Source organism: Equus caballus, chromosome 15 (genome assembly GCF_041296265.1).
Source record: "Equus caballus isolate H_3958 breed thoroughbred chromosome 15, TB-T2T, whole genome shotgun sequence".
In the NCBI taxonomy this organism is placed as follows: Eukaryota; Metazoa; Chordata; class Mammalia; order Perissodactyla; family Equidae; genus Equus; species Equus caballus.
Genome location: NC_091698.1, coordinates 92,271,205 through 92,298,735, shown reverse-complemented (window position 1 = coordinate 92,298,735; position 27,531 = coordinate 92,271,205). Strand labels below are relative to the sequence as shown.

General features: G+C 38.7%; 2 long non-coding RNA genes across 3 annotated transcripts in view; one reads left to right on the top strand and one right to left on the bottom strand.

The window, feature by feature from the left end:
* The window catches only part of LOC138917900 (uncharacterized), a 44,030-nt gene that overhangs the window by 3,242 nt on the left and 13,257 nt on the right, over positions 1-27,531 (top strand). The window lies entirely within an intron of this gene.
* The window catches only part of LOC111768151 (uncharacterized), a 32,521-nt gene that overhangs the window by 4,200 nt on the left and 790 nt on the right, over positions 1-27,531 (bottom strand). Inside the window, exons 2-3 of the long non-coding RNA XR_002800293.2 lie at positions 21,903-22,219; positions 20,272-20,429 (exon numbers count right to left, since the gene is read on the bottom strand). This is a non-coding gene — a long non-coding RNA (uncharacterized lncRNA). The remainder of the gene's footprint in view (positions 1-20,271; positions 20,430-21,902; positions 22,220-27,531) is intronic.

Genomic DNA, 27,531 nt, shown 5'->3' with positions numbered 1-27,531 from the left:
CTTTTATTTATGTATAAGGAGAACTTGTAAGTGATGAACCTGGATAAATAGCTAGAGAGATTTACGACTCTTGCAACTTTATCTCGAACTATTAAACTAGGTTTTCCACAGTGAGCTTCTCTCCATCTACCAGTGCAGTGTGTTTCAAACACATGCAAACCTTTCAATTTCTTGAATTCCATCTGCACATTCCTGCCTCTGCACTTTGGTAGAATGATATTTTTTAATTTATTTTATCCTACTTAGAATGCTTGTCCCTCTCCCCACGTCTCCCTGTTCTTCAACGCCCAACTCAAATGTTCCCTCATTACCTGATTGCCTAGCCAGAGTTATTCTTTATCTCTTCGGTATATTTTGTTCCTCAGTAACTCTGCTGTGGACCAAAGTTCAGTGTTTACATGTTGATCATGCCTGTTAGATCATAACCTTATTTTGTGTGTGTGCCCTTTAAAAAATTTTTTTAACTGTTTTATTGAAATATAATTGAGATATATACATTTAAAGTGCACAACTTACGTTTTGACATATGTATGCATATGTAAAATCAACACCATCATAAAGATAATGAACATATCCATCACCTCCAGAAGTTTCCCTGTGCCCCTTTGTAATGGTATCCTCCACTCTCCCTATCCTTCCTTCCACAGGCAATCAATGAGTTAGTTTTTTGTCACCATAGATTAGTCTGAATTTTACAGAATTTTATAAAATGCAATAATACCGTATGTACTCAGTATTTCTCTGGCTTTCCTCCTTAGCGTGATTATTTTGAGATTCATCCATATTGCTTTGAGTACCAATAGCTTATTCTTTTTATTGCTCAGCAGTATTCCATTGTCTGGATATGCCACTGTTTGCTTATGCATTTAGCTGTTGAATGGATATTTGAGTTGTTTCTAGTTTTAGGCTACTACAAATAAAGCTGCTATGAATTTTCATGTGCAAGTCTTTGTATGGATGCATGCATTCATTTCTTTTGAGTGTATTCCTAGGAGTGGAATGTCTGGATCATATGGCATGTATCGGTTTAATTTTTAAGAAACTGTGAGACTGTTTTTTAAACTTATTGTTACCTTTTTACATTCCTACCATCAGTGTATGAGAACTCCATTTCCTCCATATCCTTGCCAGCACTTAATATGGTCAGCTTTTAATCTCAGCCGTTCTAATGGATGTGTAGTAGAATCTCATTGTGATTTTAATTTGCAATTCTCCAATAACTAATGAAGTTAAACAGCTTTTAATGTGCTTATTTTCCATACATATATCTTCTTTAGTAAAATGTCTATTCAAAGCTTTTGCTCATTTTTTAAGTTGGGCTGTTTGATTTATTATTATTAAATTTTGAAAGTTCTTTGTATATTCTGGGTACAAATAATTTATCAGATACATGCTTTGCAAATATTTTTTCCCAGTCAGTGGCTTGCTTATTAAGCTTATTAAGGGTGATTTTTAAAAAGCAGAATTCTCTATTTTTTAATTTTTAAACTGTCCTTTATAGCCTTATGGCCACTGTCCAAAAGTTTGTTGCTTTATATATTATTTTGGTCTTTTGGTTGTTTCAGGCAAGAAGGTGAATCCACCCTATGCTACTCCATCTTGGTCAGAAGCAGAAGTTCTCAGTCACAAACTTGCTGAGGGTAGAGAACAGGTCTTTTATTACGTAGTCCTCTCCCACATGTAGCAAATTATCTTCTATATGGTAAATGCCAAAAATAAATGTTTGTGGAATAGTTGGAATTTGCTTAAAAAGTGAAAACTTAAATAAATCCCCTGTCTCAGCTGGGTTTTGCATCTATAGCAGCTTTCTCTGAAAGTGATGTGCAGTGAATTGAAAATTCAGCTTAGTTCAAAGCCCAGAGTAATCGGAATTTAGAACTGAGGCTTTGGTGATTACTCTCAAGGCAGATTTTTATAGCTACAGAGCATTTTATTTCTTCTTTTGTAATTAATGGAAAAATATTATTGTTTTACTGCATAAAAATCCATCACAAATTTAGCCTTCATGGAAGTTTGTATTACTGGTAATAAACAAATGGCTCTTAAATAAGTCTGAGTATTCTTTTTAATTTTCTTTTGTTGTTAGTTTTCTTTTTCTAATTTATTAACTCCAGTGTTGGGAATATAATAGGAGTTTTTAGCTTTTTAAAATTCATAAAGTTTCAATCACATTGACCTATTTGTTGAATTGAATTAGTTTGTTTTCATGTTTAAGATCCTGGAGAACATATTCTGTGTCAATCTTTTATTTTTGTTATTGGGATTGAAGACATTAACTCTGATTCTTAAACTCTGATTTATAATTTGTCACAATAGCATTTAAAGAGTAAGATTTTTGCTCTTTTAAATTTTGCAAAGTTTAAGCACTTTGAAATATTTATCCAATTCACTTTTACAGAGCTCTACTTTGTATTAATTTGTCATATGGCTGATGTTTAAGACCCTAGAGAGCACATTCTAAACCCAATGCTTCCTCTTCTTTTTAAAGTGGGATTATGGTAGGAGATCTTACCTCTAATTGAATTTTATCTTTTATAATTTATTTCAGAGGAAATGAAGTGGAGAATAGGGTGGTCTTAAACACCATTGGGTAAATACCTGAAGTTCAAAAAACACTCATGTAATTAAATTGTTCTGGATAATGGAAGCTAGCAAATTACTTGACATTTTCCTTGGCTTGTGAATTAATATTCGCTTGATGAATAGTACTTTAACTCTTACTCTGAGTCAAACATAGTATTAGATGTTGAGAGTTAACAAAGTGAAAAAAAACTCCACCTTTGCCTTTTAAAGCTCACAGTCTAATTTGGATGTGGTTAACTTGGAATCAAGGGTGGTTTTAGAGTTTTCTGTGAACTTCCTAAAGCTTTTAGGGGGTGGGTTCTAAGAGGCAGCGAAAACAGGAGAAACTTAACATCTTTTTTTACATCTAAAAGAAGACTTAACCCACCCTCCATCTCCCGAGGATTAAGAACTATTGATCTAGGGGTAAGACAAATATGCAAATAAAAAACTATGACACTATGTTACAGGTTTTTTAAGTGGTAGGTACAGGATTCCCCGTACATAAATCAAGAAGATACAACAATCATAAATATATATGCATCCAACATTGGAGCACCTAACATATAAAGCAAATATTAATAGAACTGAAAAAAATAGACAGCATTACAATAATATTGGGGACTTCAATACCTTACTTTCAACAATGTATCATCTACACAGAAAATCAATAAGAAAACAGCAGACTTGAACAACACGGCAGACCAAAAGGACCTAATAGACATATAGGGAACATTCTATCCGATAGTAGCAGAATATACATTCTTCTCAAGAGCACATGGAATACTTTCCAGAAAAGGTTATATGTTAGGTCACATAACAAGTCTTAAATTTAAGAAGACAGAAATAATAGCATATATTTTTTCCAACCACAATTGTATGAAACCGGAAATCAATAACAGAGGGAAAACTGGAAAATTCGCAAATATGCGGAGATTAAATAACATACTTCTGAACAACCAATGGGTCAAAGAAAAAATCAAAAGAAGCAGCAAAAACTAACTTGAGACAAACACAAATGGAAGCACAACATATAAAAACTTATGGGAAGGGCTGGCACGGTGGCACAGCAGTTAAGTTCACACGTTCTGCTTCGGCGGCCTGGGGTTTGTCGATTCAGATCCCGGGTGTGGACATGTCACTGCTTGTCAGGCCATGCTGTGGTAAGCATCCCACATATAAAGTAGACGAAGATGGGCACAGATGTTAGCTCTGGGCCAGTCTTCCTCAGCAAAAAGAGGAGGATTGGCAGCAGATGTTAGCTCAGTGCTAATCTTCCTCAAAAAAACAAAAACTTATGGAAAGCAGCAAAAGCAGCGTTCAAAGCAAAGTTTAGAATGATAAATGCCTACAGAATGTAGAAAGATCTCAAATAAACAGCCTAACCTTACACCTCAAGGAACTAGAAAAAGAATAAATTAAACCCAAAACTAAGAGAAGAAAGAAAATAATAAAGAGTAGAACAGAAATAAATGAATTAGAGACTAGGAAAATAATAGGAAAGATTCACAAAATGAGTTGACTTTTAAAAAGATTCGAATTAAAACCACAATGGGACATCACCGCACATCTCTTAGGAAGGCTATTATGAAAAAGACAAGAGGGGGCTGGCCCTGTGGCGAGTGGTTAAGTTCGTACGCTCTGCTTTGGCAGCCCAGGGTTTCGCCAGTTTGAATCCTGGGCGCCGACATGGCACCGCTCATCAAGCCATGCTGAGGTGGTGTCCCACATGCCACAACTAGAGTATACAACTATGTATTGGGGGGCTTTGGGAAGAAAAAGAAGAAAAAAAAAAAGAAGATTGGCAATGATTGTTAGATAGGTGCCAATCTCTAAAAAATAAAAAAAGATAAGAGATAACAGTTGTTGGCAAGGATATGAAGAAAAGAGAACCCTGGTACACTGTTGTTAGGGATGTAAATTGGTATAACCGTTATAGAAATTAGTATGGAGATTTCTCAAAAAATTACAAATAGAACTACCGTATCATCCAGTATCTCACTTCTGAGTATATATCCAAAAGAATAAAATCAAAATCTCAAAGAGATATCTTTATTCCAATGTTCATTGCAGCATTATTCATAATAACTATGATATATATTCAACCTAAGTGTCGGTGAAAGAATAGGTTTGAAAAATGTGGTATATATAGACAATGGAATATTATTCAGCCTTAAAAAAGAAAGGAATCTTGCCATTTGTGACAACATAGATGGACCTGAGGGACACATGCTAAGTGAAATGTCAAACACAAAAAGACAATTACTGCATGATCTCACTTGTATGTGGGATCTTAAAAAGTGGAATACATAGAAGCAAACAGTAGAAAGGTGGTTGCCATGGGCCAGGGATGGTGGGGGAAATGGGAAGATGTCGGTGAAAGGATACCAAGTTTCAGTTATGCAGGATGAATAAAATTCTAGGGATATAATGTATAATATGGTGACTATAGCTAATAATACCGTGTTGTATACCTAAAATTAGCTAAGAGAGTAAATGTTGTATTCTCACAAAAAATTTTTTTAAAAGATGACTATGTGATAGATAAGTTAATTAGCTTAATTATGGTAATCCTTTCACAATGTTTTTATATATCAAAACATTATGTTGTACTCTTTAAATATATACAATTTTTATTTGTCAATTATACCTCCATAAAGCTGGAAAAAACAAAAGGAAGGAAACAGACTGGAGAGGGAGACAGCAGACACCAGTTAATGGTAGAGCCAAGGCTTAATGCAGTGTTACATACTCCAAAACACAATAACTTTAACCTCCACTCTCTACAAAGCAATGTGACAAAAAGAGGGAATACATTTCACTTGTATTCCAATAATATAAATAACTTGGAACTTCCAGAGTAGCAATTTACTTTTAATGTCTTGATTTTATTTTTATTTTTGGAAAAAAGTACAGATGTCACCTCTATGCGACAAGTGATGAATCCTCACAAAATCAACAGAGACAATTGTGTGACAAATGTTCATATAAAGTTAATGAAAGAGTTTTTGATCATTTTGGTGATCACTTAAGATGTCAGAATTGGTTATGAGCAAATAATCAAGCATAGAAATTAGACTTTGCATTCTCTTGCCCACATGTTCAGCAAAGTCAACTATAATCTGTGAAATTGAAATATGGGACCAACATTGTTTGCATTACTAGAACAAAACTGGAAAATATACAGATGTTCATTCACAGGAATTGATTAAATAAGTTATAGTATTGTTATTTAATAAAATAATCCACAGTCATTAAAAGATGTTGTAAACCTATAAATGTCGACTATAAAAAGTTAAAAATGTATTAGGTGAAAAAAGCAAATCATAAAATATATGCAAATGTCTTTATATTTTGGTATTTTATACAAAATGTCTGGACAATGGCTACCTCCAGTGGGACTGAGAGTGGGAGCAGGGAAAATAGACCGTGTTTGTTGCATACTATTCTCTACTATTTGATTTTTTTTATAACAAGCATGTATTGTTTTTGTAATAAAATTTTAAAAACTTCATTTTCCTCTAAAGGAAAAACTATTCAGGTTCCTTTGCCATTTTCTACATTCTAAGACATAACCCAGAGAGAAATGAAACAGTAGTGGGAAAGTATCTTTATTGTGATTTTGAAAGTGGTGTTATAATAGGAAGTCAGAGTATATTCTACAGGAGCAGTTTAATTTAGCTTCTGTAAAGTAGTGATAAAGTTCTCTAAGAAACTGTGGAGATACTTTTAAGTTTAAATCTCAGATAAAATTTTATTGATGTATTGGTGTAGACACAAGATTCATTCAAAATGAGAGAAAAGCTTTTCCTGTGTTTTATATGGTAATTCATTCTGCATATAATTACTGAAGCAGAGTTTGGGAATACCAGCTTTCTTCAATTAAGAAGAATTGTTCTAAATTTGAGTCTGGCTGATCAACTAAAACTTTGTTTTGAAGGAAAATTTGACTCAGTGCACTTGATGTCTTCGTAGCATCTCCCATGATTCTCAGTTTACTGCAATGCTGAAGGGCTGCAGCTATCTCAGATTTCGTATGGAACATATGGAGGTCCCTTCCAGGGATCAAATAAAAAGTTCATAGTCAATGACTCTAGAAAATTATGATTGTTTGCCTTTTGATTAACTCATTAATTTATATTAATTGTATTAAAAACTAAATCACATTGATTATTGGCTGCAATTATTCCTCCCTTTTCTTGAGATAAGTCTAAGTTTCAGATATGAAGAAAGCATAAATTGATTCTGCAGGTTACCCATCATCTCCTACTACTACCACATGGCAGGATCTCTGGAAGCATGGAGAAGAGTGTAACAGTGAACATTTATTTAGTCCTTATTAAGAATTTGCTGTATGTTAAGTGATTTATGTTTATTTTCTCATTAAATCTCTATGACAAACCTATGAGATGTTATTATTCTCAATGTACATTGTCATAGAAGCTATTCCTTGCTTCTGAGTGGCAGCCCACAACTGGAACTTAAAGGATAAGTGTTGAAAGAATGAATTAATTTTCATAATAGTCTTGTGAGTCAAATAGAAGAATCATAACTATTTTCGTCGGATAAGTAAGGGAGGAAACTATAGTTAAATGACCTGCTCACATGGATCTAGCTAATGATAGGGATGGAAATCAAGATCAGAGCTCCATTTTCTGAGGTCTGACTCCTACTAATATAACACTTCCTTCATTTATTCACTTTATCAATCTTTTACTTATTCATCCACATTTATTGTGAGCCTTCTATGTGTCAGGCATGGTGCCAAAAGCTGAAGATATTTGAAGGTTACAATGACGAAACATCCCCTCTTGGTAGCAGCCACTCATGCCGGATTTATGGCAGAGAAACTTAGGGCTTGTAAATATTCCATGTGCTCCCCTGCATTCTCAGCTTCCCTCATAATTAGATAAGAGCTTCATGACTAGTTTTGGCCAATACACAGAGAATGGAAGCTATGTGTGTGATTTCCAAGCCAAGGCAATTAAAAGGTTATGCATTTCCTCCAACTTGATCTTCACATGTAACAATGGCCATATTCATGTATTGAGATGATATATCACAGGATGGAGGAGCCTCTTCACTGACACATAGTGGACTTCTGTGAGTGAACTCTAAGCCAACAAGATTTAAGAATTTATTTGTTACCACAGTACAACCTAGATTATCTGACTAAACAAATATATTTTAAAATTTTCTATCATTTCCCTGAAAATATCTCTCCCTTATTGATGTACTTGTAGACGATGCCAGGGAAAGAATGTGCCAGTGGACATAATTTCCTGTCCACTATTTTTTCAAAGTGATGCTTTATTTGTAGGTTTCCCCCTAATTAGAAGAAACTAAAATATTAGATGAAAATAACACAACACCAAAAAGATTTGAGAGTAGTTAAAAAGAAGATAGGGTGTATTAAGTACAGAAATTATAGAAACAAAATGTAATAGAACAAACAACAAAAATAAAAAACAGTCTCTAAAAGACAAATAATAATAAGCAGGCAAAACTGGCAAGATTGGTCATGTACATCAAAGTGCAAATGCAGAAGATTAGGAGTGAAAAGGAGAATATAACCTTAGATAGAGCAGAGATTTATTTCTGAAAGAATTGGAGATTACTGTTAACAACTTCATGCCCTTACATTTCAAATCATAGCGACGCAGAAATTTGCTAGAAAACTGTAACTTAAAACTAATCCAAGGAAAAGTCGAAAACCTGGATAAGCCTGTGTACATATTAAGCAAGTTGAATCCATTATTAAAAATAATATCCATACAAAAGTCTCTAAATCCAGATGAGAGAATTATACCAAACATTCAGAGAACACAAAATACTTAGCTTGTCTTGTACAATTGCTGCAGAGAATAGGATAGAAGGAATGCTTCTATCTTATTTAATGAGCTGATAGCATCTTGTTTCATTCAGGTGAGAGATTAAGGAGTAGTGAATAAGGAGGTGGCAGTGGGAATGCAGAGAGGTGAATATATTCTGCCGATATTTAAGAGATATAATCAATGGTATATGGAGAATGGTTGGCGTTGTAGACTGTGAGGTGAAGGTTAGTGTGCAGGGAGATTATTCAGAAGTGCTCTTGGAATAAATATCTGTGGGGAAAGGGAAGGAAGCAGGACTGGGGAGAGGGGGAAATCGGGCTGCAATGAAGACATAAGAAAGCATTTGTTGGAGAGCTCTGAAACTGGGTGGCCCTTTAGAGTTGCCTTGAGTTGGGCTTTTAAACTCCTCTGTGGACTTATCATTTGGAACAGGCACTTGGATCTGGTAGCTCTCTTGGGATGAGGGAAAACCCAGAGAGGGGTGATGGCTGAAAGCTCTCAGCCATCAGCATTTCCACCAGCTGGGGAAATATATGCGTGTATATGGGCAATCTGAACAGTACAGCAGAATGTCTACTACAATTTGACATTGGGAGTAAGGGAGAGGGAGGAGTGAAATGTGGCACTAGAGTTTCTGGTGGAGGCATTTTAGTGGATGTTGGTTCTATCCAGAGAGATAGGGAGTATGGATTAAATAGTTTAGTTAGGTGAGAAGAGGATAGCTCAGTTTAGGTCACGCAGAGTTTGATTCATACAGATGGAGATTTCCATTGGCAACTGAATATTTTGTTTGATATTTGCATAGACGTGCACTGTGTACGTGTATGTGTGCATACGTGTATTTGTGAGTATAATTTAGATCAGGGCAACTGCTGACATATAGAATGCTTTTGTATAAATTAGAAAAAGGCACCCTCTCTAAGCAAACACTGGCCTTGGGGTATTCAGCCTGGCAAGTAGAGCACAGACTGGATTTCTGACTCCACTCTCTTTTTCAACTTAGCACGTTAGGGCAGTGCACAACCTACACAACCTTACTGAGTGGCCCTGAATTAAATAACAAGTGAATCTTGGGAGTGAAAGAGATTGCCTAAAACGAGTAGCTAGAATGAGAAGAGTGTCTTCTGAAAAATGACTTAGGACAACCAATATTTAAGAGGTGGGAAAAGGAGGTGGTGCCCACAAAAAGATTTAGAAAGCCCAGTCAGGGAGATTGCGGGAAACAGTGTTATTACTGAAACAAAGAAAAGCTAATATTCTAGAAAGAGTTTTGAACAGAGTCAAAAGCCGCAGAAAACGCAAGTAAAGTGAGATGAAAAATATTTCCATTGAATTGATCAACATTATACTAATAGAGACTAATTAAATATGTTAGCAGTAAAACCTTTTTGATCACCACTTATTACTTGTGGATTAAGAATCCCTTTAGGGTCTTAAGAGGCTAATCTCAGAGTCGTCAATATGAATACCACTTCTCAGGCACTGGCTATGTTGAAATGTAGAGTCTAATAAAGATATATTAACATAGACTATGCAAATATTGAATGATTGAGTCTGAATAACATCTACCGTTTTTTCTGGCTTCCTCTGTGTACTAGACACTCTACACATTACCTTATTTCAACCTCACAACAACCTTACGAGGTAGACATCAATTTTATATCAATTTTACGGATGAGCAAATTGAGATTCAGACTTGGATTACTTGTTCAAGAATAAATAGTGATAAGTGAGTGACTTGAAGTTTTGTCCCAGGTCTGATGATTCCATAGCTCATGTCTTTCGCTCTGTCCTTGTTTCTACAGAATCTTAAGGTTCTATTAAAAGCACTACTTGCTCTCTAGTATTCAACTTCTGAGTATCAAGCAGAAACCAGCCAACAAGTACAGGATTTTTTGAGGAATTATATGGCCTCCTGCTGTGGTGGCCTGGAATGACCCCTGGTAGATGGACGCCACATTCTCCATCAATCCAAACTCAATATAAACAAAACTGGGGCTTGTTTTACAACATAGACCCTGCCACATAGTCTAAGTAGTGGTGTATATTTTTGCAACTGCAATGATTGTTGTCCTTAAACCAAGGATGTTATTGGTCTATAAATCAAAGGTTGGACATTAAATTACTGCTCTACTGAGTTATAAGTCAAGAAGAGCAGACACAAATGTAAAAAGTTGTAAATTTTCCACTACTACCAGATTCTCCCTGAACACTGAACCGTAACTTTCCTCTCTACTCCAGAAACAAGTCCTAAATTTGCTATATATGGGGAGAGCATTTAAGTCCCTGGATCCTGTTATCCTGAAAGAAGGTTCTAGCCTTGACTTGACACTTGATTACATGAACAGATAAATTCTCTTTTATTGCCTAAGCTAATTCAAAATAGACATTTGACAAAATAACAACACTCTTATTACTCTTCTCCAACATAGTGTTGGAAGCCCTACCCAGAGAAATCAGCAAGAAAAAGAAATAAAAGCCATCCAAATCAGAAAGGAAGAATTCAAATTTTCTCTGTTTGAAGATGATATTATCTTATATAGGAAATCCTAAAGACTCCAGAACAAACCTGTTAGAACTAATCAACAAATGTACCAAAGTTTCAGGATACAAAATCAACATAAAAAAAATCAGTTGCATTTCTATACATTACCAACAAAATATCTGAAAAAGAAATAAAGAAAACAGTCCTATTTACAATAGCATAAAAAATAAAATATTTAGGAATAAATTTAACCAGGGGTATGAAAGTCTGTATACTGAAAATTACAAGACTTTGATAAAGAAATTGAAGAAGACACAAATAAACGGAAAGATGATCCATGTTAATGGATCAGAAAAATTAATATTGTTAAAATGTCCAACTACCCAAAACCATCTATAAATTCAATGCCATCCCTATCAAAATTACAATGACATTTTCCCAGAAATAGAAAACACAATCCTAAGATTTGTATGGAACCACAAAAAAACGTGAAAAGCCAAAGCAATCTTGAGCAAGGAGGAATCTTGAGAAAGAACAAAGGTGGAGGAGTCACGCTTCCTGTTCTCGAACTGTATTACAAAGCTATGGTAATCAAAGCAGTATGGTACAGGCATAAAACCAGATACGTGCACCAATGGAATAGAATAGAGAACACAGAAATTAACCCTTGCATATACAGTCAGCTAATATTTGACAAAGGAGTCAAGGGACTCAATGGGGAAAGGATAGTATCTTCAATAAATGGTATTGGGAAAACTGGATAATCGCATGCAAAAGAATGAAATTGGGCCCCTATCTTACACCACTCACAAAAATTAACGCGAAATGTATTAAAGACTAAACATAAGACCGGAAACTGTAAACATCCTAGAAAAAAACATAGGAAAAAAGCTCCTTGACATTCATCTCGGCAATGATTTTTTTGGATATGGTACCAAAAGTACAAGCAACAAGAGCAAAAATAAATAAACGGGACTACATCAAATTAAAAACCTTCTGAACAGGGGCCAGCCTGGTGGTGCAGCTGTTGAGTGCGCATGCTCCGCTTTGTTGGCCCAGGGTTTGCTGGTTAGGATCCTGGGTGCAGACATGGCACCTCTTGGCCAGCCATCCTGTGGTAGGCGTCCCACATATAAAGTAGAGAAAGATGGGCACGGATGTTAGCTCAAGGCCAGTCTTCCTCAGCAAAAAGAGGAGGATTGGCAGCAGATGTTAGCTCAGGGCTAATCTTCCCCCCCCAAAAAACAAAACAAAATCCCTTTGAACAGCAAAAGACACAATAAAAAAATGAAAAGGCAATCTGTGGAATGGGAAAAAATATTTGCAAACCATCTATCTGATAAAGGGTTAGTATTTAAAATATATAAGGATTTCATACAACTCCATAGCAACAAAACCAAACAATCTAATTTAAAAATGGGGAAAGGATTTGAATAGACATTTTCCAAAGAAGATGTACAAATAGCCAACAGGTTCCTGAAAAGATTCTCAAGATCACTAATGTTATCATTAGTGGAAATGCAAATCCAAACCACAATGAGCTATCACCCCACACCTGTTAGAATAACAATTATCACAAAGAGGCAACAAGTGTACACGAGGCTGTGGGGAGAAGGCAACACTTGTGCATTGTTGATGGGAATGTAAATTGGTGCAGCCATTATGGAGTACAGAGGTTCCTCAAAAAATTAAAAGTAGAAGTACCATATGATCCAGCAATCCCACTTCTGGGTATATATCTGAAAGAAATAACTATCTCAAAGAGATTATCTACACCCCCATTTTCATTGCAGCATTATTCATAATAGCCAAGACCGGGAGACAACCTAAATGTCCACTGACTGATGAATGGAAAACTAAAATGCGCTATGTATATATGACTTGATAGCATTTATATCAGATTTGACCTTCATTTATGTTTCCCTTTCTTGATCTTTGCAGCTCATGTTTTATCTCTTTCTGTTTTATCATTATCTATTCCTCACTTTTGTGTATTTTGCTTTGTGCATTTGTTAAACAGCGGCAATTGTTTCATTAGGCTTTCTCTTTTTTAAATCTATGACTATGGCTCAGTGTGTTTACTTGCAGGAAACAGAACTTACACTAGATGGTTAAAGCCAAAGGAGTTTATTAAGGGATATCTGGTAGCTCATGAAATCTCCTGGAGAGCTAGGGAACCAGGCTTGGGTACTGCACAACCAGGAGAGTGCCCAACCACACTCTGGCAATGTTCTAGCAGGAACTGATTGCTGCTATCTCCATTGCTCAGTGCCTAAGACACTGGGGACCATACACTAGAAACTGCCCCAGCGTCACAGAACCACAGCCTCACTCCCTGTGCTTGACACAAGATCAGCTTCTCCGTATGTGGATCCCATTATTTCCTTCCTTCTAGAAATCACAGGTGGGTGATTTTGCTTAGTGGATCTTTGTCATAGGCAGAACTCTAGCTACAGAGGAGTCTGAGAAATGATACTTTGTGTTTCTCAGCCAGCTAGAAAGGCTGGAAGAGAGTGGAGTGGACATTGAATTAGCCAATCTACAGTACCACCACATTACAATGCAATGTTTGATCACGATTTTCATTTTGTCTGTAGCTATGTTTTTCTGATGAGTGTTCCTTATATGCCATGTGTTTTCTCTGTTCCATTCTTTTGTTGTTGTTGTTTGTTCCTTTCTTCTAGTTTCCATATAGTGCTTATGCTATAAGGTACCTTTTTGATGATTTATCTTAAGCAGTCGACTTTTTCCTGCACCAGCTGTTTGCAGGACCTGGTTGTGGTGAAGGAACAGAGAAATTCTCAAGGTTAGCAGGAGTTTCCTTATGGTCCAGTGTTGTGTTTGTGAGTTCTTTTAGCCTTTATTTCTTTCCGCAGAAGAGAGACAGGCATCTGCAGGACTGTTCAAAATGTAAAGCTCCTCTGCTTCCCTGTGCTCCTTGAGCGATTTCTCTTTCAGTCCTGCCCCTAGGGTTTCTTGATCAAACAGCCTCTGAGGGAGCTCCCATTGCTGGATGTGTGTCCAGGGACCTGGGTATGCGCCTCAGCGTGTCCCTTCCTTGGGACGTGCTTGTCCACTCCCTGACAAGTGCACTCTGATTGCTTTTTCTGAGATACTCAGCCATGGGTTTCACCTTTCTGCTTTCTCCCACAGTCCTGACCAATATGGCAATGCATTTGGCACCATTTGACCTGTTTTGTGGTTGCAGCTGTCCGCTAGTTCCCTTAAAGATGTGGTTTACAGCTTTTTTTTCATTCTCCTTGTTGGTATTACATGATTTATGACAGGTGAGGGAAAAGCCTCATTTCACACTAACATTTTTATAATCTACTCCCTTCTTGAAACTTTCTTCACTCTCCTCCATTTCCCCCTCTGTTACTGGTTGCTTCTTAGTTACCTTTGCTAGATTTTTTTCCTTTTTTCAACTTCGAACTGTCAGAATAGTACTGGATTCAGTCCTTAGAACTTCTTTTCTCCATCTGTGCTCATATCCAGTGCCCCGACTCAATATTTGGTAGTGACTCCCAAATTTGCATTTGCATCTGCATTCCTAACCTCTTTACTGAGCCCCAAATTTGTATGCCCACCTGCCTACTTATCATCGTCACAGGGTATCTACTAGGCATCTCAAATTTGTCACGTCTAAAACTGAACTCCTTTTAAATTTCCCCCTCAAACTTAAAGCACCACCACTTTTAGCTAGTAGCTCAGAACAAACCCTGGAATTATCCTTAATTCTTCTCTCTGTTTCTCCCACTCCATATCAATGCTAATAACAAATTCTGTCAGGACCATCTTCAACAATACATCTGGAATCCTACCTCTTCTCACTATTTCCACACATAGCCCTAGTCCAATCTGCCACAATTTCTCCCTTGACTACTATAATAAACTCCAAATAGAGTTTCCTCTATCCGTTATGCTCTGCTAGTCTATTTTCCATAAGCAACGAAAGTAATCCATTAACATATGTCATGTCAAATCATATGATTTTGTTGTTGTTATTCCAATGGCCTCCCGTCACACTTAAAAAATAAATGCAAGCCACTGGTCTAGAAGGTGTCTCATGATCTGGCATCTATCTCATTGACTATTCTCCTGCTACCCTCTACCCTGACGCTTCTGCTCCAGCCACACTGGCCTCTTTGCTGATCCTCATGGAACCATGTATGCTCCTGCCTCAGGCCCTTTGCACCTGCCATTCCTTCAGTCTGGAACACTCCTTCCCAACATTTGCATGGCTGTCTCTCTTCATTCAAGATCAAATTTCTCCTTCTCATAGGTGCCTTGCCTGTCTGTCTTATACAAATTTGCCGCTCTAATCAAACTCTATCCCCTTACCTTTATTGTTTCATAGCATGTATCACTACTTGATATAATAATTTACATTCATGTGTTTCTTGTGTGCTTTACCATCACTAATGTGGACTCTAAGAGGACAAGAACTTGGTCTGTCTTGGTCTCTGATATGCCACTCTCATCCAGTGCCTGACACATAGCAGGCTTTCAGTACAAGTATATTGAACCAATAAATGAATAAATAAATATGTAGGCCTAGTGTTTCTTACCTATGAACTCAGATGGTAAACTATTGTGCAGATCTCTGATTCTTTGTTTCTTTATGGTAAGGAGTTGACCACCTGAAACAAAAGCCCATTTTTCAAGTGTTAAGAAGTTTGGTGGGGAGTGTAAGACATTGACAGTCACCTCTTCGCTTGGCATCTGTGAATGGCAGAACTCAGATTAGGACCCAGGGAACAAGCAGAGCTTACATGCTTAACCACTGCACCATCTTGCCAACATCCTCGACGTATTAGCACCTCTTGCTCAGATGGTTTCAGTAGCATAACTTCATGGCCTGAATCAAGCTAGTCTCCTTCAATCCATCCTACACACAGTGATCTTTCTAACGTGCAAAGAGAATCATGTCAACTTCTTCCTTAGAATCTCAATTTAGAACCCATCCCATAGAGAATACAATCCAATCGTATTGTGGAATGCCCGAATTACCCCCTCTCTCATCAATCCCACTTCACCTTGGGACATCCCAGACTTGCCTGAAATTCATGCATTTTTCAGTAAATACCATCGTTGCACGTGCTTTTCTTCATGCCTTCTTCTCAGACACCTCACATTTGATGTTCCTTCTGCCTGTTCCTTCCTGCTCCATCTGCGCCCCTTACTCCTCAGTTCCTTATCTAAATCTCCCTCCGCCTTGAGGACCAGTTTGGGTACTATCGCTTCTAGGAAGACTGCCCCAGGCGCTCTCCTTCTTCCACATGCAGTGCAGATCCAGTGAGAGAAAAGGAGAGAATAAAACCCAAGAGACAGGAAAGAAGGGTAAGAGAAAAAAGGAAGGGAGAGTGGAAAGTAAAATGAAAGTTTGGGGAATGAACCAAAGTGGAGAAAAAGAAAAGAGAGGAAAAACTAGACACAGCTAATACAGTCTCAGAGATTGCCCTTGGGTTTTATACAGTTTGAGAAATGACCGACCTCTGAGCAGGAAACCTCCTTTGTGCTGAGTGCTACCTTATTACAGAGCTTGTCATGTCTTCCTAGACTGTGTGCAATGTGGGGACAGTGGCTAACTCTTAGGCAACTCTGTATTAACAGTGCCTAGCACAGCCTCAGCTCTATAAATATTTCTTGACTGAATGGATAAACAAATTCCCATGAGAAGGATCAGAGAAGGGGAAGTATCAACCCTGTTTAGGGAGAGGAAGGGATGGCTGTGGAAGGCTTCTTAGAGGAGGAAACATTTAAGCAGAAACTTGAAGGATTAGTAGGAGCTCGCTAAGCGTGCAATGAGGGGCATTTTGGAATGGAGGAGGGGTCTAATTATAATAAATGCTAACATTTTTGAGCATTGTCATAATGCAGGTACTCTTCAAAGAACTTTATATGAATTTGTGCATTAAGTCCTCACAACGTACCAGGAAGGTATGTTTAATTATGGTTATCTTTTACAGGTTAGGGAATAGGAGCAAGGAGCGGTTTTCTAATGTTCCCATGATCACACAGCTAGAAAGGGGTAGAACGAGGCTTCCAGTCCTGGCAGTGGCTCCAGAGCCCACACTTTACTCCATGTCTCTCGTCTACGCTTTCAGGGAGAGGAGCACTCTACATGGAGCAACGACCCGAAGATGTGGTAGTTTGGGGTGACAGTGAGCATATCATCAGACTGAGAACCCAAAACTTCCGTTGTTCAGGCCCCTGTTATTTCTACTCCTCTCTGCTGCCTCCAGCCTAGAAAACAATATTTAAAAATCAATCGAAGAAAGACCCAGGCCAATAATGATTATATGAGCAATGTGACTGATATTATTTACTCTAGCTAGATTAAAATGTTCCCTAGGAAAAAAAATCTATAAAGACAACAGGAGCCATTATATAAAGCTATGTGGAGCCTTCCAGATAGCAAAATGGATGTCATAAATTATTTCTGCCTCTGTGGAGAGGGAAGTCTCTCCACATGGAATCATAAGAGACATCATATCAGATTAAATTCACCGAGTTCCAGCTTTTAATTCCCCTCCCAACACCCTTCCTAAGTGTTTTCCTTGCAGTGGCCACCAAACCAAGCCGAAATTAAAGAACTTCAGGGAAATATGTGGAAAAGGGAAGCAAAGCTACCTTCTCTAATGCTTACAGAACCCCTGATGGAAAGAACCCCTGTAGGAATCTGACATTAATCACCAGGCTCCTCCCTAGGGTCACAGTTGTCAAATTGTTAGTGGACATATCCATAATTATTTGTAATATAACTTTCAACAACCCTCCTTGTAACACTTATCCTGGTGGGCCATCCACCTTCATTTCCCTCACCCACGGCCAACCCGTCATACTCAGGCCTTCTTCTCCACTGAGGCATAATTGTATATGCATATACAATTACACATTATAATATCCTTATGCATTGTACAAATATACACATGTATACAATAATACCTATATTATTATATATACTATGTTATACATATTATTATATTGTTGAATATCCAATCACACCTCAGTGGAAAAGATATGTATCTATATATCTATAGCTACATCTTGAGGCAAGAGGAAAGATAAGATGCCCATTCTAAGGCAATGAGTATCTTATCTTCCCTCCTGCCCCCAAGGTGGACTTCACTGCCTTTGGTGATGCTGCGCTAAGCTCTGCATTCATTCACTAGGGTAGGATAGGAGCATGGTCTGTGGTGATAGACCTGAGTCCCAAGCCTGAATTTGCCCTGACCAACTGCATGATCCTGGACAAGTCTACTCACTTCTTTGAGCCTCAGTTTTCTCATCTACACAAAGAAGGTAACAGTTCCCCCCCCACACACAAGATTGTTATAAGGGTTAAGTGTAACCTCTCATTAGGGGCAACACATGATAAATATGCAACCAATATTAATTCTCCTTCTTACTTTAAGATCTGTGTGTGCTACATTCATTAAGCAAACCCTGTATTCAACATTGCTTCAGTGAGGAAAATGACATGGAAGAAGATGGTGACGTTTTGTGAAAACCTGAGGGATGACTACTATAAATCTGGGTTCTGTTTTTAGAGTTTTATTCAAAGTATCCAAAAGGAAGAAAATGCACTGGGGAGAACTTTATTATCCATCAACAAGGCAAAAGGGGCTTATTTTGTTTGCCAAGCGCTGCAACAATCATTCCCCAAATCATTAAATTGCATTGCTGAATGTAACAATGAAATTATCCTTAACTCTGAAGCGTAAAACATCACAAAATTCTCACAAAAATTAAGGAAAGTTCTTCTTTCCTGTAAAGACATGCATGACTGCAGCGTGAGAATGTGCTCCCGTGGAAGCTGCAGCTGTCCTCACCCTGGGAAGGAGGCAGAATCAGTCTCGCCTGAGTTGACTGCTCAAGGGCAGTCTTGCGTAGGTGGGTAAGTGGGTGGAGGTGAGAACACTGCAGACAGATGCCTTCTTGCTCCAAACTCTACCTCCCTTTTCCTCTCTGAGCCAGGACCCACCTGGGTTACTGGGTTGTTGGGACAATGTTCTGCTCTGGGACGTTTATTTTCCCAGATTCAAAACTATCCACAGAACTCAGAGAAGAACTTGTGTGCCGTTGGCATCCAGAAGTTAGGACAGTCCCTAGAAAGTGTCAGGGTCAGGTGAAATCTGTGCAATTTAGCTTCTTGGCTAGCTTACTTAATTAGATTTGCCAGAAGACACTTCAGAGGTGAGTTTTCTTGCCAGGGCAGGGAGCTGCCTATTTCCAAGCTTACAGTGAGGATCACTAATCAGTATATGGATGGGGACTGTTGTCCAGTTCTCTGTCTTGTAATGCTTGCTTCATTCCTCTTTCTATACTCTGAGTTCTTCATTCCTTTAAAGATAGCTTAGCAAATGAAGGGACAGCCAATATGAGGCAGCATGTAGTGATTCTCTTTCAGCTGGCACAGCTGTTAGGGGAGTCGTAGGTGGCTGTGGAGGAGGCTTGACCCTTGCAGGCTCTGATGCCTCTGAGGACAATGGTGCTAGACTGGTGCTTCAGTAAGAGGGAAGCATATTGCTCTTGGTCAGATGTAAGCTGTAACCTTAGACTTTGAGTTGACTACTCTATCCTTTTCATTTTGTACATGGGAAACCTGAAACCACAGGGGTAAATGATCTTTCTGGAGATCCCAGGGTTGTCTAAGTATATATAGCCACCATTTATCATGTGCCTGCCACATCCCTTTTCTGTAATGATCACAATAATCCCGCAGCACACGGGTAATAGGCTCATTTTAGAGAGAGGAAAACCAAGCGATCATGGATGAAGAGCGTGAGCCCTGGGGTCAATCTTCCTGGGATTGCGTCCTTGCTCTGCTTCTTACTGGCTACTTGATTTCTGGGATATTAAGCTCCTAGTGTGTCACTTGCATTGTATGTTTACTAACAGTAAGCATCCCCCTAGGTGGTCTAAATACTTCACAATATGATGAGAAGTGTTCAATAAAGGTTAGTCATTATCATTTCCAGTGTCCACAGCTAGTTAGTTTTATTTATTTTAAAATTTTATTTATTTATTTTTTTGGTGAGGAGGAGTCACCCTGAGCTAACATCTGTTGCTAATCTTCCTCTATTTTGTATGCGGGTCGCTGCCACAGCACGGCCCATGACAAGTGGTGTAGGTCTGCGCCTGGGAACAGAACCTGGGCTGCCGAAGTGGAGCCTGCCAAACTTAACCACTAGGCCACAGGCCCTGCCTCTCACAGCTCTTTAGTTTTAGATTTGATGCTCACACTTATTCTGGCCATGCTCCCACCTTTATGCCACATTGCCTCCAGCCCTGTCATGTGACCTGCACCTCCCATTGCCCAAACACCAAGCCCATACCTTCCAATCCTTCTCAGTTAACGAGTAGTTTAGAGAGTGGAGCTCTTACCTGTTCATGCTTTTCTGCAATTTCTCCTCCTTTTTACAGACAAGCCAGCAGACAGTGGAGGTAACTGCAGAATAAGTCCTTACCATGGGATATTTGGGAAAAGTGTGATTTCAGAGTACAGATAATCCTCTTGGTTCCTTTGGCCACCCAGACAAAACCTTAAACAGTGGTGTTATCATTAGTGGTTTCATAAGCATCTCAAATTCAGTACCCCAGAGTCAATCAGGCTTGGGGAGGCTGATTTATACTAATAAAGCTTATAAGATACTGATATTTAAAGCCAAAATGACCATTTACTGACATCTTTTGTGAAAAATACGGTTGTCAATTGTACAAGATTTTTTTTTGCTGTCCTGGCTAGGTTAAAATTTCCCAATAATCAGTGACAAGGGAAGTCAATTAAAAATCAGATGGTTGCTTGTTATATATGAAACAAATTCTCATATTCAGCAAATATTTATTGAGAGACTCCTGTTTGATGTGCACTATATTATTTTCTAAAATTATAGCAGGAAAGAGGTATAATAATAATACAATGCACTAGTAATAATAATAGCAATCACAATATGGAAGTATTCTTCTGTATTTTATATGTGTGGTTACTTATATATACTTTCTTACTAACTCTGTGTCAGAAACTCTTCTAAGCACTTTATATATATTAGTTCTTTTGCTTCTCACTATAGCCCTATGAGGTCATTGCTAGAATCATCTCTAGTTTTCAGATTAAGAACCTGGAGCACAGGGGGTGAAGCCATAGTTTCTTCACTTAAAAGTGTTACAGTCTAGTTGATAATGGGTAGAGTAAGCAGCCATTCAATCTGATGTAATAAATGCAAGGTGAGGGCAGGTGCTGGTGCTCTGAGAACTTGTGAAGGAGCGTCCAGCCCAGGCCTTAGGGTTCAGGGAAAGCGACATCATATGGAGAATGGAGGAGCACAGGACAGATTGCCAGGAAAGAGAGGGAGGGGAGGGCACCACAGGGAAGCGGGCCTGTTTGCACTATATGGCAGGAGATTTCCTTGGGAGGGGAGAGCAGGTGTGAAATGATAGTGCAGAGCTTGGCAGGAGCCAGCTTATGAAGCCTTTTTAAACCATGTCAAAACATTTGGATTTTATACTGAACATAACAGAAAACCATTGAAGGATTTTAAGCAGAAAGTAACCTAAAATTCACGATTTAGAAAGATCTTTCTGGCTGCAGTGTAAAACACAACTGGAATGGAGACGGGGGTGGAATGGCTTGGAGGCAGGGAGATGTTAGGAAGCTGCTGCAGTGAGAAATATGGGTGACTTGAACTGTGGTGGTGGCAAAGGTAATGGTGGAAGGGGTCACATTTGAGTTATTTAGAGGGCAGAATTGATGGAAGATCAGATCAGTGCATGTAAAACATGAAAACTTAGGCAAATTATCAGAAAATGCAAGAGAATCAAGCTCCCAACTGTCTGTGTCTGTGTTGGGGATTTACCTGCCTGACAGAGTAGAGAGACCCACAGGCCCATCAGCCACCCAATGTCCCCTCTCCCAAAGGCAGTTCCTTAGCGACTTCACTTTTGTTATGGTTTGGAGGCATACCATATTCCCTTCTGAGGAAATGCAGGTGCCCTCAGTTAGCCAGGTAGGCATTTACCTGGAAGGCATTCCACTTCCTTAAGGCGGCTCTGCAGGACTCTGCTATGACCCATTTTGTGTTGACTTCACAGTATAAGTGCCAGAAGGCAATCATATTTCCCTTATTTCCAGGTTATTGGGGTGTGCCCATGCAGATGTCTCCCGCACATACTTTCTCATTGCCTTGGTTTCACAGACACCTTGAAGGGCCACAGAGTCATCCTTGCTCCCTGACTAATGCTTGAAACATCCCTCTTCGAGGTTTATGCTGTGCCTTCACAGGATGGTCCCCGAAACAAGATGGTGAGTGGGGAAGTTGGATGGCACAGGGGAAACCTGAAAAATTAAATAATTTCGTAAGTGATGTGAACAGTGAGTGGCAGGGCCAGGGCTCAAATTTCAAAGCCTTTGCTCTTTCTATTACACTGTATTACATTGCTTTAGTGAAATCTTTAGAATCGTCTCCCAACGCAGCAGTTGAATGAAGGCTATGCACTAATTCAGCTCATATTTGTATGTGTACTGAGCATACATTACATGTGTAAATATAAATGTGCATACACACCTCCCGCAAAGTAAACTCTGTGAGGATAGAGACGATATTTGCATGTTTGTCTCATTCATTCTTGCCCCCTAACACTTAGCACAAACCTGGAACTAATATTTTGAAGTGACCTATGATAGATGACATCAGCCACATTCCTTAGAGTTCTAAGGCACATTTTCATGAAAGATAGTCCCTATCCTAAAGGAAATCACAAGACAAGTGCCATGGCCGAGGTCTGTACCAATGCTGTTGTCACTTTGCTTAGACAGTGAACTCTTCAAGGAAAGGTGTGTGCCTTCCCATATGATTCTCTTTGCAGTGCTGGCTTAGCGAGGCTCTGACATCAGTTCCCCATGAATCCACCTGCCTTGTTTCATCTCCTTCTCCAAGTCCATAGACTCCAAGTCTGACCTCCCTGCTCTGAATCACAGATACTTCAATATGCTCCAGGCAACTTGGTTGCTTTTTTCTTTTCTGTCTCCCTGTTTTGATGGGAAAAGGTTACAGGCCCTCAGCTGTCACTCATCCTATGACAACTCTCTGGCAGACTCCTGCCTGTCAGTCACCTCCCACAGCCAGTGACATTTATCAGTTTCGATTCCGAAAAGGTCACAGAGACCAATAATGGGAAATGGCTTCAGTCATAGTGAGAACTGTGTCTGGTGCAGTTAAAATTTTGGGATGTGCCACATGCAACCCACAGAGATCCTAAGTAATCTCAAAAAGCTAGCAGACCTGATGAGAGGGGGCTAGCTGTATGGGGTAGGAGCCCTCTAGGGAAGCTCCCTGGATGAGGCTCATAGTCCTGGGTTCATGGTCATGTGGTCTTTTAAATGTCAAGGAGACTAGGCATAGCTTCAGCCTAGAGCTCCGGGGTTATTGGTTCTAGTCTGATATTCCCCTTTAGGTGTGTTCAGCAAGACTCTTACTCTTCTGTGCCTCCAATTCCCTTTATAAAATGAGGGTATCATACTAGATTTCTAAATCCCTATCCACATCTGACATCCTACTTTTGATTCCACAGGACCTGCAGACATGATCAAGAAGAAAGCAGTCCCCTGTGGAGTATTAGGCCTAATTATGGTGAATGTGGGGAAGCTGAGAGTACAATTTACGCTGATATCAGGGGCTTGATTTAGCTGCAAGTTCTGCATCCACCTCATCACACACAGTGCTATGCGCTAAAATATCTGGATGAAAGACTGTTTCCCCATGGCCCAAGTCTTCCAATAGAAGGATCATATGAAGCCACATCTAACGTCTGTTTCCCAGACTGTGGGAGAAGCCATTGGCTTTGGGGCAAGCTGCCAGCACAGGCTGACAGATTGCAGCTGTCCTGTCCATGGTTCTGGGGAGTTGATAACTCATGTTCCCAGAGTAAAGGCCAGAGCAGGAAGAGGACATGTGAAACATTCATGAGCAGATATTTTGGACATGGAAATCCTCCCGGGCTGGGATTTCCAGTATTCCAGTGGGGATACCAGGTCTTAGCCAGTCAGCCCCAATAGTGTCTTTCTGATGATCTTGGTCCTTCTGGTCCCACCACTGTGGCCCTGCTTAAGGCCTGAGGGCTCCACAATTGGAGAATTGTTTCCTGGAACTTTATAAAAAAGGATTTTTGAATTTCTTTTTCAGTTTAGAGATATTAGGAGCTTCCTATTACCAGAATGTAGGTCCAATCCTATATCCAAAGTGAGATGTATTAGGAGGTCTCCTAATGTCTGCCAACTCAACACTTAGATCATATTTTGGTCCAAGTGTCCCAGAAATAAGATTGACATTTTTCTTAGACCCTCATTACTACTTCCAAGATATCATTCCTCCATCTTGTCTTAGCCCCCTGCTTTTTGAGTTTGTTGCCCATCAGCTACATCAGCCTCATCACTCATATCTACCTCAAGTCATTTTCATCCTTCTTTAAGAATGTAGCCATTGGAATTTTTCTTTTGTCCCATCTGTTCTTCTATTTTCCCTCTTTTTCTGCCTTCTTTAGATTGAGTATGTTTTACGATTTTATTTTATCATCTTCGTTGGATATTATCTATGTCTTTGTTGTATTATTTTGGTGTTTGTTTTAGGGTTTAGAGTTTATAATATGTGTGTTTAATTTGTAACTCCCTTCAAGTGATATTATACAACTTCCCTTACAGTATAAGAACTTTACTATAGCATACTTCCATTTCTCCCCTCCTGGTCTTTTGCTATAGCTGTCCTATGTTTCACTTATACATAGATCACAAATTCAAAAATATAGTTATTACTTTTGCTTTAAGTGGCCTATTGTCTTTTACATATATTTAAATAATAAGGGAAATCGTATTTACATCTACTGGTGTAGTTACCATTTCCGGTGCTTTTTTACTCCTCTGCACTGAGCCAGATTCTATTTGATATCATTTTCTTTCTTCTTGAAAGACATACTTCAACATCTCTTGTAGTATAGATATGCTGGTGACTAATTCTTTCAGCTTTTATATGTATGGGAGATCTTTATTTTGCCTCCATTTTTGAAAGATTTTTACGCGATAAATAATTCTAGATTTTGCTTTTCAGAACTTCAGTGATGTTGCTCAACTGTCTTATAGCTTGCATTGTTTCTGAAAAGAAATCTGCAGCCATGTTTATTTTATTTCTCTGGGATGTTTGTCTTCAAGCATCTCTGAAATCAGTCTCTTTGCTGGCTAGGGCTTTCGCCAGGATGGGAGTGACAACTAGCATCTCAAGGTAGAACGTGTTAATGATTAAGGTTAACTCTAGGATGAGAGGGCTGGAATCTGGTTGCCAGATTCCATTCTACCCTAACGTCAGAGAGAATAAAGTTGTAGTCTAGAGTCTCCACACTTAACGGTAGAAAACTTAAATTATCCAAGCCATTTAATTTAATTTCTTTAGAAATTTCCACATGATGTATTTCCTATAGTAAATATTTACTTCCTGCTTTCTGCCTGCTGGGGAGGGGAGGGGAACACCACACAACATTTTGGGCAGTTGTCCCATATATTGTTCAACTGTTCCTTCTCCTACTCAACTCGTTATTCCTGCTTGCCAACATATGTGCTAGTCTGAGCTCAGTAGCTCTTTGAGGTCCTTTGGGTAAACTGGCTGCTACTTCCTTGGTGGCTCTCTCATGGCACATTCTATGCTGTCAACTTCTCCACCAATTTTGTCTGTCAACCTACTCCTATCTACAATTTTCTTTCAGAATTTTTACAACTATTTATCAATAGCATTTCTATCTCCCACTTCTTTCTCTTTGTCACTATTAGTTTATTCCTTTTTTCTTTTATGCCTTATCTTAGTGGGATCTCAGGAAGAGAGAGGCAATCTCACACACCTAGTCCTTTGCCTTAAGCTTAAAACACCTCCGTAACCCCTTTTTAATTTTGCTTCTTCAAATGAGTAAATCAGTTTCAAAGTAATTATGAACAAAATCCAAATATTCATAGCTAGTTGCTGATGGAGTCTGGTCCAGATTCTTTGGCCACTTCATTGACGATCAGTATTTGCCATTATATAGGTTAAATCAATGCATTGATACTTGCATAGCACTCAGCTGCTCAGTGAGGGTGGGGACAATTTCTGATTCACCATTGTATCTTTGATTCTTGCAAGATGCCTGGCACAAATTAGCTTCTCACTGATAAATTAATAATCCTCATGGACTAAATGGCTTCCAAGACCCCTTTCAGCAGTAAGGATCTGTGATCTATTGATTTTATTTGAGAATTGAATTAATTCCATTATAGAGGATATTATCTGTCTTCTCATTCTGCCTCTATGGTAGACTATTTTTGTTATGTTTGGTATATATTGATTTAGAAAATCTAATCCTAAAGCAGCACATGCCCCCAACTTTGACTTTTTCACATATAATTGGGCTTGTGCTTCTTAGTGGTAACTTTTTATCTATACAATGAGATTTAAGGAGGACAGGATAGCCAGAAATCACTTGATTAATTACGTAAGCGAAAAAAAGAAGTCTCCACAATGCCCCAGATCTGGTCCTGGGCACTGAAGATATGAAGCCATAAAAAATATATTTCCTGACCTACAGGAGTCCCTAGGCAAGATATGTAAAAATGATTCTTAAAATATATGATCCTAAAAAAAACCAAGCTTGAATTAGAACCACAAAATTAGAAGACGCAAACTATATATATAAACACTTTTCTCAGGTGACCAGTTCCTCTGGAATCATCAAAGCCAACAAGAACCCTCAAATACACCTAAACCTGTAGCTTCAGAACCAAGTATGATTTAGCATCTTATTTTCCCCAGCTTGCTTTCTCAGGATGCATTTCCAGAGAGCAGGCTGGCTGAAGAGAAGGAGCTAAAAGGATCCAGAGTAGATGATCAGTGACACTAGACAGTGCTGTCTTTATTAAAGATTTGCTTGACTTTGGACTAAGGTGAAGCACACCTATTTCTAAATTATCTTTTTTTTTTAAAGGAATAGATTTAAAATATCGATGGAAGAACTCACAGCATGTTCTGGTTACTTTTTGTAATTACAGGTAGAAGGAGAGTATTTTAACATCCTAGTCATGCTGTCTAACAGAAAGGGGATGAATTCTCAGATCGCTCAGAGATTTCTCTCTTAGTTTGGATTCCCCATAATGAATCAATTATAAGAATGTCTTTGTAACTGATCACACTAAACCAGGGTGCTCTGATTTCATTTCACTCTCCATATCTAATCAGAAATATTTTCTATCCTGGTGAAAAGCACATTTTTCTTGAATGTGCTCTTAATTGCACTGTGCTGAGGGCATTTCTGAGGGCCCTGTTAAATATTATATTACACAGTAGTGTGCTTTCTTACAATGAAGACCACAAATATTTGCATTTTAATGTGCACAGTGAATCTCAATTAAATGTCTCTAGTCTGTTTAAAGACCATTTTCTCCCACGTTTCAGTCTCTTTGGAAATACCAATGTTATAATAGTGAATAACCTTGAAAGAACTGCTGGTGGATAATCATGTTGACTTAATTACAGAAAAAGACAAGTTACCCCAGAGGAACCCAGAACCAAAGACTTGAGAGGGAAAAGAAGTGACCCTGTCTCAACTGGCTGCAGTGATGGGAAGGCAGCATTGATG